The sequence below is a fragment of the Sciurus vulgaris genome (assembly GCF_902686455.1).
Source record: "Sciurus vulgaris genome assembly, chromosome: 9".
Taxonomy (NCBI): domain Eukaryota; kingdom Metazoa; phylum Chordata; class Mammalia; order Rodentia; family Sciuridae; genus Sciurus; species Sciurus vulgaris.
This window is the reverse complement of record NC_136469.1, coordinates 57,417,054-57,428,671: the sequence shown is the minus strand read 5'-3', so window position 1 is coordinate 57,428,671 and position 11,618 is coordinate 57,417,054.

The following is an 11,618-nucleotide window of genomic DNA, read 5'->3' as shown; positions in this document are numbered from 1 at the left end:
AAGGTTGATTCAACATCCGGAAATCAATAAATGTCATTCACCATATCAACAGACTAAAAGTTAAGAATCACATGATTATTTCAATAGATGCAGAAAAAGCATTTGATAAAATACAGCATCCCTTCAGGGTGAAAACACTAGAGAAAATCGGGGTAGTGGGAACATTCCTTAACATTGTAAAGGCCATCTATGCTAAGCCCATGGCCAATATCATTCTAAATGGTGAAAAACTGAAAGCATTCCCCCTAAAAACTGGAACAAGGCAGGGATGCCCTCTTTCACCACTTCCATTTAACATCGTTCTTGAGACTCTACCAGAGCAATTAGACAAACCAAAGAAATTAAAGGGATACGAATTGGAAAAGAAGAACTCAAACTATCCCTGCTCGCTGATGACATGATTATATATTTAGAGGAACTGGGAAATTCCACCAGAAAACTCTTAGAACTCATAAGTGAATTCAGTAAAGTAGCAGGTTACAAGATCAATGCTCATAAATCCAACGCATTTTTATACATAAGTGATGAATCTTCAGAAAGAGAAATTAGGAAAACTTCCCTATTCACAATAGCATCGAAAAAAATAAAATACTTGGGAATCAATCTCACAAAAGAGGTGAAAGACCTCTACAATGAGAACTACAGAACACTAAAGAAAGAAATTAAAGATAACCTTAGAAGATGGAAAGATCTCCCATATTCTTGGATAGGCAGAATTAATATTGTCAAAATGGCCAAACTACCAAAAGTGCTATACAGATTCAATGCAATTCCAATTAAAATCCCAATGATGTACCTTACAGAAATAGAGCAAGCAATTACGAAATTCATCTGGAAAAATAAGAAACCCAGAATAGCTAAAGCAATCCTTAGTAGAAAGAGCGAAGCAGGGGGTATCGCAATACCAGATTTTCAACTCTATTACAAAGCAATAGTAACAAAAATGGCATGGTATTGGTATCAAAATAGACAGGGAGATCAATGGTACAGTATAAAGAACATGGACTCAAACCCAAATAAATAAAATTTTCTCATACTAGACAAAGGTGCCAAAAATATGCAATGGAGAAAAGATAGCCTCTTCAACAAATGGTACTGGGAAAACTGGAAATCCATATGCAACAGAATGAAATTAAACCCCTATCTCTCACCCTGCACAAAACTCAACTCACAATGGATCAAGGACCTTGAAATCAGACCAGAGACCCTGCATCTTATAGAAGAAAAAGTAGGTCCAAACCTTCAACTTGTTGGCTTAGGATCAGACTTCCTTAACAGGACTCCCATAGCACAAGAAATAAAAGCAAGAATCAACAACTGGGATAGATTCAAACTATAAAGCTTTCTGTCAGCAAAGGAAACTATCAGTAATGTGAAGAGAGAGCCTACAGAGTGGGAGAATATCTTTGCCACTCATACTTCAGATAGAGTGCTAATATCCCGTATCTATAAACAACTCAAAAAACTCTACACAAAGAATACAAATAATACAATAAACAAATGGGCTAAGGAAATGAACAGACACTTCATAGAAGAATATGTACAAGCAATCAACAGATACATGAAAAAATGTTCAACATCTTTAGTAATAAGAGAATTGCAAATCAAAACTACCCTAAGATTTCATCTCACCCCAATTAGAATGGTGATTATCAAGAACACAAGCAACAATAGGTGCTGGTGAGGATGTGGGGAGAAAGGTACACTCATACTTTGCTGGTGGGGTTGCAAATTAGTGCAGCCACTCTGGAAAGCAGTAGGGAGATTCCTCAAAAAGCTTGGAATGGAATCACCATTTGTCCCAGCTATCCCACTCTTGGCCTATACCCAAATGACTTAAAATCAGCATATTACAGAGTTACAGCCACATCAATGTTCATAGCTGCTCAATTCACCATAGCCAGATTGTGGAACCAACCTAGATGCCCTTCAATTGATGAATGGATAAAGAAACTGTGTCATATATATACAATGGAATATTACTCTGCCATAAAGAATGATAAAATTATGGCATTTGCAGGCAAATGGATGAAATTGGAGAATATCATGCTAAGTGAGATAAGCCAATTTCAAAAAACTAAGTGACAAATGATCTCACTGATAAGCGGATGAGGACATATAATGGGGGGGTAAGAGGGGTTAGCATTAGGGTTAGGGTTAGGATTAAGGAGGGTGGCAAGAATGGAGGAAGGAAGGACTGTATAGAGGGAAAAGAGGGGTGAGAGGGATGGTGGGGAAGGAAAAAAATAACAGAATGAATCAAACATTACCCTATGTAAATTTATGATTACACAAATGGTACACCTTACTCCATGTACAAACAGAGAAACAACATGTATCCCTTTTGTTTACAATAGGAAAAAAAAAGAAAGTAAAGAAAAGGTTTGATTGATAGGGCCTCACAGAAATTCATCACTTCTTCTCTTTAAAAGACTATTAATTCCTAAGCTTTAGGGTTTCTATTGAGAAAGTCATCACCTGCATCTATATGATGAAGGATTGATCCTGCATTTTCTTCTAGGAGTTACACTATTTCTAGCCTAATTTCTAGATCTTTGATTCCTTTTGAGTTGATATTTTTTGCAAAATTTCATTCTTCTATATAAGGAAAACCAGTTTTTCCAGTACCATTTGTTAAATAGACTGTCTTTTCTCCAGTGTATGTTTTTGGCACCCTTGTCAGGTATCAGGTGACTGTAGATGTTTGCTTTTCTCTCTGCATCTTCTATTATGTACCACTGGTTTACGTATATGATTTTATGCTAGTACCTTGCCATTTTAGTCGTGATAGCTCTGTAGTATAACTAGAAGTCAAGTATCCTGATGCCTCTAGCATTTCTTTTTTGGCTTAGAATTACTTTGCCTATTCTGGGTCTTCTACTCTTCCAAATGAAAATTTTAGGATTGTTCTCTTTAGCGCTGAAGAATGTCATCAGTATTTTGACAGGGATTACAGTGAATCTGTATATTACTTTTGTTACAGAATGGGAGAAAAAATTTTGCTTGCTACTCTTCTGACAGAGGATTACCCAGAAAAATTTAACACTACAATAAAACAAAAAAAAATTTTTAAATGGGCTAATGAATTAAATAGACACTTCTCCAAAGAAATACAACTGGCCAACAAATATAAGAAAATCTGTTCAACATCATTAGCAGTTAGGGAAATGTAAATCAAAAACTACATGGAGGTTTCATCTCATGACAGTCAGAATTGCAGTCATCAAGAATACAAATAATAATAAATGCTGGAGAGGATGTGAAGAAAAAAGAACATTTTTACACTGTTGATGGAATTGTAAACTACTACAACCACTATGGAAATCAGTATGGAGTTTCCTCAAGGAACCATCATATGACCCATCTATTTCATTCCTCAGTATTTATCCTGGAGAATTAAATACATCATACCATAATGATTTTATTGCAGTAAAATTCACAATAGCCAAACTCTGAAACCAGCCTACGTGTCTATCAAGGGATGAATAGATCAAAATATGTGGTATGTATACATAAAGGAGTTTTATTCAGCTACAAAGAAAAATGAAACTGTTATCTGTAGGAATATGGATCAAACTTGAGACCACTATGTTAAGGAAAATAAGCCAAACTCAGAAATCAATGGTCACATGTTTTCTTTCAAATGGAAGTTGAAGAGAAAAAGAGGATCTCATGAAAATTAAAGGGAGATCAGTAGAGGAAAGAAGACACAAGGTGGGAGGTGGGGAGAGAAGGGGGAAGTGTTAGGGAGTGACATTGGCCAAATTATATCATTATATTGTGTATTGTGTGTATGTACGAATATGTAACAACAAACCCTATCAATATGTACAACAAATGCACCAAAAAAATTGTCAATCAAAAATAAAATAAAAGAGGGGCTAGGGAGATAGCTCAGTCAGTAGAGTGCTTGCCTTGTAAGCACAAGGCCCTGGGTTCGATCCCCAGCACCCCAAAATAAATAAATAAATAAACAAATAAATAAATAAATGAATGAATAAATGAATAAATAAATAAATAAATAAAAGACTTAAAAAATAAAAACATGTACTTCAGGCTGAGTGGGAGAATATATTTACAAAATATATATTGGACAAAAGCCTTGTATCTCAAATGCATAAATAATACTTAGAGATCAATAATAGGAAGAAAATTCTAATAAAAAGAATCAAAAAGTTTCAATAGACTCTTCACCTAAGAAGATATATGTACGACCAATAACCACATAAAAAGATATTCATTATCATTAGTCATCAGGGTTATGCAAATGAGAATTGCATATTTTATATTAACTAGAGCAATTAGAAATCTCATGTATTGCTAAGAATATAAAATAACAATAGTTGCTTTTTAAAATATTTGGCAATTTACTTATGAGCTAAACATATACTTAAAAATGATGCAGTGATTTATTCCTAGACTTGTATGTACCCAAAAGAAGTTAAGGCATATGTCTTCACAAAGATTATTGACATGTGAATTTTCCTAGCAGTTTAATTCTTACTGGTCAAAAATTCAAAACAATGTCCATCACTAGTGAATGGACAAACTAAGAGTGGTGTCCTGTGTAATGGAATAGTACTCAAAAAAAAAAAAGAAACAAACTGCCAATACAGGTAACAACAAAAATAAATCACTAAAGCACCAACCTAAATGAAAAAAAGGTAGCAATAAAAATATATGCTGTATGACCAGGTTTGTGTAACTTTCTAGAAAAAGCAAAACAAAAGAACAGAAACCGTTCTAGTTGTTGCCAATTGCTGGGAGTAGGAGGAAGAGATTGACTTCATTGAGGCATGTGAGAATTCACTTAGGGAATAGAATTATTCCATATCTTGATTGTGGAGGTTATGTGGTTATATAGATTTACCAGTGTTGTGGTTTGGATAGGAGCTGTAAACCCAAAACTCCTGTATTGATGCAGGAATGTTCGGGTGAACGATTAGATTATGTGAGCTGTAACCTCGTCAGTCCATCCTAGTTTGAATGACTTGATTCTCAGCCACAGCCTTCGTGGGGAGGGAATAGGTAACCGCCAGAGGGTGTGGGTTGGAAATAAAAAGCTAGAAAAGCAATATTAAGAAACAAACACTAAAGATGCAGGAAAAGATATTTTTCAGAGCAGGGGCATTGACGGGTGGAAGAGACCTGATCCTAACAAAGGCAAAAGCCCGCACGTGCTTTATTTATAGTGAAACAAACCAAAGGAATTCATAGTGAGGTGGGGTCTTCAAAGTAAACAAGAAGCCAGGGGCTGTGGGGTGGCAGGCCTGATTGGGGACTTACCATGCACAGTAACTCTTCCTCCTCCAGGCAGCCGGTGGCAACAAGGCGGGTTGGGGCACCAGTATCACTCTCACCTCTGGGGAGTTGCGTTTGAAGCGAGGGCTGTCTCAGCCAATAAATTCCGCGGTAGGACAGAATTCTCTCTGCGCAGGGTATCTATCTGCCAAACCATGAGGGCAGTCTCAAGTCGGTGAAATTACTCCGAGTTCTCCAAAGGGCCTACCTCCGCTTTCGAATGGGCTCAGACTTGCCCACAGTTGTCTCAAGTCTTCCAAAGCTTGATGGTAACTGTAACCAAGCAGGGCACGCCTGGAGGAGGTGGGGTACTGGCGGAGAGCCCGGACGTCCATGCCCTCAGTCCCTCCTCCCCACTCTCTGTTTCCTGACCCCTCCATGACCTGAGTGCCTTTCCTCTGCTGAGCCTTTCCCCTGTGGATGTACTGCCTCACCTTGGGCCCAGAGCAATGGAGTCAGCCATCTGTGAACTGAGACCTCTGATATCACCAGGTCTCTGATATCGTGAGGTCTCACAACTATTCCTTCTCTAAGTTGTTCTTGTCAAGTTTTTTAGTCACAGCAACAAAGAAAGCTTACTAAAACAACCCAGTACTCATCAAATTATACAATTAAAAAAGAAATTTCATTATACGATTATTCCTAAACACTTAATGTGAAAAATAAACAAGAAGCCTCCCAGAAAACTGTTATGAAACTGATGAGTATGTACCTCTGGTCACAATTGCTTCCTCCAGAAAACTATAGCTTCTATTAAACATTTTGTCCCCAAAAGTTAGGCAGAAGATATTATTTCATTTGGACTGTGACAAGTAGAGGAATAAAAGTTGAGAACTAAAGTTAACCTGCAGCCCAGGTATCATAAATTCAAATTCCTCCAAGGGCAAGGACAATAATCCAAATAAGTTAAGCAAAATAACTTTCAAGTCTGATGACAATTAGCAATGGACTGAACCTTAGTAGCAATGGGGAGTTGTTGAAACCTGGCAATGTGGAAGACACTTGCCCCTGAAAAGAGCCCCGGGCATGCAAACAACTGCAGTTGTTGATGTAAAAGATACAAGGCACAACTTTTTGAGAAGCCAGAAATTTGAATTCTGTATGCAAAAATCGATCAAGGTAACTATGTTTTAAATCTTTCTGAAAATCAATATGTAGAATCCAAACCAAATGTGTTTGCTTGACAGATTTAGCTATTGGCCATCAGTCAGGAAGCTCCACAGCAATGGAATTAAAAATAAGGGATGCATGTACAACACTAGTAAACAATAAAGTACAGAAAAAAATGGATAAATATAAAATATAAATAGGTGACACACAAAAGAAACCCAGAAAGCATAAAACAACATGAAAATATGACAGAACATTTATAATTATTAATGTTGAAATGTGAAATAGCCTTACTAAATGTCAAAGACATTAAATTGGCTCAAATAAAAACAAAAATAAATATCTTTATACTGAAAATTTCGTTTTTAACAAGTTCTAAAAGCTAAACTGAAAGAATGAACAAAAACGAAAAATAAAAATAAAAACAAAAATGTAGATGTTATAATGATAATATCAAGAAAATTAAAAATTCAAGACAGAGTAATACATGAAGAAAGGATTTACTGTGCATCCATAAAATAGACTTCAAAATGAAAATATGATAGCTGACCCCAGATAAAAAGTTTGTAGTTCAATGTTTAAAAAAGAAAGAAAAAAGCTTTTTTTTTTTTAATAATGAGATGGGACTTTTTAAAATCATGTTGCCAAAGTCTACATTTATAAAAGCAAAAGAAAATTAAAGATGATAAGCTTAACCATATAAAAATTAAAATCAAATATTTCTATAAAGAAAATTAAACTACAGACAACAAAAATGAAAAATGTATTTGAAACATAATGAGACATTTGAGATCTTTAAAATATAAACACCTGCTCCTAAATTTAATAGGAAATGTGCAAAAAAACAATAAAATATATTAAAATATTGGCAGGAATTTGATGTCAAATGAAATTACATGGATGACATTTAACCAGCAGAGAAACACAAGATGTTTTTGAAGGGTAAATAAAACAAGGAAAGATATCCAAATGAGGGAGCTCACAAATTTTTTGATCTAAAAATACACATGTAAATGTCTAGAAATATATATATAAATATTAACCAGAGTTATGTGTTAGGGTAGATTTATGGTAATTTTAACATTTTATTTTTTATGTGTGTATTTCTGAACCTATATCCCCTATTCTCTTTTTGGAGGAAAACTATTCACTAAGCAGAACCAAAACTGAACTAAAAACTAAATATCTCTTGGGTTAAACACCAAAGTTTGGGATTTATTTGGTCCAGCAAATCATGTTATGTAACTGACACACTATGGATATTTTTAATTATGTTAAAAACAGCATGCAGAAACATATCCTTTGGAATATAAATTTATAGCAGCACAACTTCAGAAATAACAGCAGAGTTTAGTAAATAAATGTGCATAAAATTCATGTTGTTATTCATACTGAAAACCACTTAAAAAGATGATATAAAGCTTTTAATATTAACTATAATAAAAATAATTTTTAAAACTAACATGATACACTCTTACTATGTTCAACAACTATTTAAGGGGCTGTCCCAGTTAAACACCTTGATATAATACATTTCAGATCTTCCAAATTATCAATTTCCACTGATTTCAAATTCTGCAAACTATAGAACTAGTGTAATAGAATTTATTTCTAAGCATATCACTATAAACACATCAATCTTTTGCCTCATTTGTCTGTTGTGGAGATCTTCAGTAAGAACATTAAATGCACACAAACTAAAATAACATACTTCTCCAGTGAATAAGGATTCTCATTTGCAAATTACTTAAAATACAGGTTTTAGATATGGAAAATAAGAACTTACTCCATACATCATGTACACTGAAATTGAAGGAGAAGCCTAAGGCCACTAATTTGCCTATCTGATTCAGAAAGCAACCACATCAGTTAAAAACAACTTTATCTGCCAACAATGAGTGTTTGCCAATTATCCAGTATAAATATCTAATTATTTTTAAAATGTGCCTTTTTGGACAACAATCTCCCTAAACTACATTCCTAATACAGAAATGATAGCAAGAGCAAATGAAAGCAGTTGCCCTGTTGTGGGTATACTAAGTCAAGAAATATTAATATCAGGCTGACTGAATTCTCATTATATTCATAAGGCAGCAATGTCGGCATGCCAAACCTTACACACATTTCTCCTTTGAATGTTGCTCTGTCATAGATAATGGATGCTTAAATTATTCAGGTTTGCATTACCTGACCCTGTCCCATCCCTGGTCACATCTTATTGGACCAAGTTACCATCTGATGCCTCAAAGGTAACTTACTGATCCTCAGAAGCCCATTGGAATCTATTTAGACCCTTCAACTGAGAAAGCTTGTGGGTAGACCAGCACTAGAATCAAAGTCCAAGAGCCTCCTTAATCTACCTTGAATTCTTCCTGTGGCCTTATTAATTCAGTATTTCCTGATTTTCATAAACTCCTATAGGGGTCTTACTGTAATTGAATTAGTGTTTATTTTAGATATTCTGAAAGAAATTGCTGTAATTCAAGGCAACTAAGTTGTGATCCATAAGGTCACCATGGAAAAACTCCAGAAATCTTTAACTACACAGTATCACTCATTGATTCAACAATGTAAATTAAGCACTATTCCAGGGTCTGAGGATACAGAGGAAACCAAACAGAAACTTTCAATTTCCAATTCTGTGTGTAAGGAGCTTGGAAGCTGACACTCCAACCTAACAAGAAGCTAAACAGACCAAAAAAGCAACTTCTGTTGGATCCAAGAAAACAGAATAACAGGGAAAACCCACTGTTGCCGAGACTTGAAAAAGACAGGCAAATATAGAGTAACCACTTACCAGAGCAGACTCCAAAGGAGAGACTGGTGGGGATCAGTGCAGGGGAAAGACCACCTGAACTGACAAATTGTTGGGTGGACAACTCAGAGAGTCAAAAACTCCAGGGAAACACAATGACAGTATGCCCCGACACTTGTGTAAGTTTTACCTCCAGGAGTCCCATGAGGTTCCCATAGTAAATATTAGAAAAAATTTCCTTCCTGGCTTTCTGCTGAAGGAAGAAGGCAAGGAACCATTTTTAAATATGCCAGAACACACTGTTCTTTTGAACAAGGGCAGTCCTTTTAAACTAGTTTAAAATGTCTAACCCGCAGGGCTATTTTCAGAGCTTAACTGATCTAGGGGAAGGGAAAGACCCAACTTTTGTCAGTGCTAGCCTTTCACATGAGAGAATGGAAATACCCAACTCTAGCCCAGTCCAGTCATCCTGTTCCACCCAAAGAGGGAGAAAAACCTGAACCATATATGTGATGTCTGCAGTCCAGAGGTTTGGCTCACTAAAGGACGAGAACTAAGCATACGACTATGGGATGCTTCCCCTTCTTCCACATCTTACCACCAACCACATTACTAAAACCTATCTCCAAAACCAGTTTCCTTTACCTGGCACATCATGGACAAAGATCATGCAAAAAGAGACGGCATCCCAAAAGACAAAAGTGACAATTCGAAGAGATAGAGCAAGCATCAGAACCAGATAGCAAGATAATAGAATTATCAGACAAGGAATTTAAAACATCTATGATTATTGTGCTAATGATTCACAATATAAGTAAGAGAAATCCTAAGGTAAAAGGGATACTAGAAATCAAAAGCATTTAATAGATATAAAGAATGCCTTTGACAGATTAGTAGACTGGGTACTGCTCCAGAAAGAATATCTAAACTTGAGAATGCTAATAGAAACTTCAAAAACTTGCATTTATCTGATTGCTAGAGCCATTGAACATTTTTTTCACCATTCATATTTCTTCTTCTTCTGTAAAGTGCCTATTCATTTCCTTTGCCAATTTATTGATTAGGTTATTTGTGGATTTTTATTAGTGCTAAGTTTTTTGCATTCTTTGTATATCCTTGAGGTTAATGGTCTATCTGAGGTGAATGTGGCAAAGATTTTTTTCCTGTTCTGTAAGCTCTCTCTCTGTTCATGTTCTTGATTATTTCCTTTGCTGTGAAGAATCTTTTGAATTCAATACCATCCCATTTGTTGATTCTTTTTTTCCATAACTTGATTGAGGTAAAATTGAAGTACAGTAAAATGCACTTCAATCAGTTTTGACATATATACAAAAAATACAATCAATATAAAAAACTTTTTCATTACTTCTTTTAAATTCGAAATCATGCAGACTATGTTTCCCATCCCCACATATCAACTATTGCAAAATTAAATGGCACATTAATAAATATCTCAGAGGTCAAGGAAGGAAACACAAGAAAAGTAAATAAAAATGTTTTGAACTAAGTAATAATAAAAGCTTAAAATACCAGGATTTGTGGAATGAAACGGTACTCAGATGAACATTTATAACTTAAAGTACTTGTATCAGAACTAAGCTAGAATAACAATCAAATTATTTTCAAATTATGTAGCAGGAAGGAAAAAATAAGAGGAGGAACAGAAATATATGAAATAGAGAAGAAATAGTACAATTAAAATTTGATAAAAAACATAAACAAGTCTGATCCAGAAAAAAGCAAGAATACAAAATTTACTATCAATGGAAAGGGAGCTATTAAAATAACCTGACAGATGCTAAAAATATATTAAGGTAATATTACAATGCTGACATATGTGATAACTTACATAACATCATCTATATTAGAGAAGGATCCATGTGGTACTGAGAAGAAAATATATTCAGTCATTGATGGATGAAATATTCTATATATGTCTGTTAAGTCTAAATTATCAATTGTATTTTTTACTTCTATAGCTTCTTTATTTAGTTTTTGTTTGGAAGAGCTATCCAATGGTGACAGAGGCAAGTTTAAAGTTGCCCAGTATTATTGTGTGTGGTCTAATGACTTCTCAAAATTGAGAAGGGTTTATTTGATGTACATAGATGCTCCATTGTTTGGGACATAAATACTTATAATTATTATGTCTTGTTGATGTAAGATTTCCTTAAGCAGTATAAAATGGCCTTCTTTGTCCCTTCTGCTTAACTTTGGCTTAAAATCCACTTTCTCTGATATGAGGATAGAAACCCCTGCTTATTTACATGATCTATGTGAGTGATAGATTTTTTCACATCCTTTCACCTTCAATCTATGGATGTCTTTGCATATGAGGTGAGACTGTTAGAGATAGCATAGTGTTGGGTCTTGTTTTTTAATTCCATCTGCCAGTCTGTGTCTTTTGATTGATGAGTTTAGGCCATAAATGGTCACTGTTATTATAGAGATA